The following is a 1880-nucleotide window of genomic DNA, read 5'->3' as shown; positions in this document are numbered from 1 at the left end:
ATTTATTGCACGAACAGAAGGGTACTTGCACAGAAGTGAAGGGTAGAGAAAATGATACTGCACTGCATCAAACCCACACTTAAACAAGATGGTGGGAATATTCAGGTTGGTATGTTTTGCTGTTCTAGAGTTGAACACCTGCACTAAATCACTGCATTTCCTACTGATTTGGATTATATTTATGGGGGAGAAAGGGAGTGTATCTGCAGCAAGAAGTCACACCCAGTTTCCTAACCCAATTTAAAAGAAAAGTAGCTCTCCATCTCAGAGTAGATTTTCAGAGCAGGAACACATCTTTGCTGGTTGTAGTGCAAAGTATTTCTATGGACAAGCAGCTGTGTGATATTAAAAAACAAGTTGGGCTTGCAAGTCAGCAGCTTGGGAAGACACACACACAAGTGCTGGGGTTGATGAGCCACCTTTTCTAAACTGTAAGAGCATTGTCCACTAGTAAACTGTTCATGGATGACACAATTGTTGGGTGTGTAGTTCACGTAGCAGGGTGGCCTGCACAATAGGGTAAAGTCTTTGTCCAGGAAAACACTACCCTCAACTCCACTGTGTCTTTGAGAAATGGGACTCTATTATTCAGAGATGTACTGAAGTGGTCATATTTTCTTGTCAAATGCAAATGCTCTTTCAGGATCTCGTCTTGTGACACACTGGTACACAAGTTACTTCTTTATTGTCATTTTCAAACGTGTTTTTTTCTTTTTTTTGGGGGGGGGGGGGGGGGGGGGGTGTTAGGTACTGAAAGTTCTAAAAGAGCCACACACACAACTTGGTTAGGTTCACATCAGACTACTCTGCACATGGGAAAATTATGCTAAAGGGTTACCCAGTCCATTAAAATGACATGCCAGTTATGTTTGCATCTTTCTTCTGTCTATCTTCTATCTTCTTCAGGATTCAAGTCTGCTTTGAAAGAACTTCTGAAAAACCAAAGGAGCTCTGACAGTCATGAACCTTCCTCCATAATTACCTAACCTTAACCCCACTGAGCATTTTTCGGCGGCTCTTGAAAGCAAACAAAGCAACACATTCTTGAAATCACAATAAGGTCTTTGGAAGATCTTCTAATCATGCTGGGATATCATTATTCAGTTATCAAGATTTGCATAAACTTGGCGAGTTCATGGCAACACAATGTCATTAAAGCAAAAGGGAAATGATATAAAACACTAAGATATTCTGTAATTTTTCACTCAAGTTATTAAGAAGACATCATTGTTTAAAGTGGGAGGAATCGGAACGAATAAAAAATAATAATTAACTATACTAGTAATGTCGGACTTTAGATTCTGTTTTATGTTTGTAACTCTAACAATAGCAGCTAGTTAGAAGCACTCTCTTCTCTCTTCTCTGATTGTATGTGATTAGCACACTGCTTAATGGCCCCTTAACATCAACAAAAGCTCTTCATCACAAAACCTCCTCATTTATTTCATTGAGAGCACTGTATTAGTGCAGCAGGGGGTTCTTCCAAAGAATTACGAAGTGGGATTAGCTGCCGGTGCTGGGAGCATTTTTTTCTCTGTATAAATTCCCCAAAGAGTTTTGCTATCTATCCAATTCTTAAAGTGACCCAGATGTTTATCATGGATCAGTCCCTATGCAAATGTAATGAAAATCTTTGTAGAATTCCAGAAAATCTGCATCAGGAATTGCAAATGATTGCGTTTCCATGTATTACTTTTATGCAAATATTTGGGGAGATAAACATTTGGAGCGTGTGTTATAATTGGCAATGAACTACTTCAGAAGAAAGAACAGTATATGTAATAAAAAGCACATTAATCAAAGGTTAGACAAGAAAAAGAGTAATAGAATGTAGAACCACTGTATTTCTTTGATTACCTGAAGATTAAAACTTTCTTATT

This window comes from Maylandia zebra, linkage group LG5 (genome assembly GCF_041146795.1).
Source record: "Maylandia zebra isolate NMK-2024a linkage group LG5, Mzebra_GT3a, whole genome shotgun sequence".
Classification (NCBI taxonomy): Eukaryota; Metazoa; Chordata; class Actinopteri; order Cichliformes; family Cichlidae; genus Maylandia; species Maylandia zebra.
The sequence above is the reverse complement of the archived record's forward strand: the minus strand, read 5'-3'. Positions refer to the sequence as shown.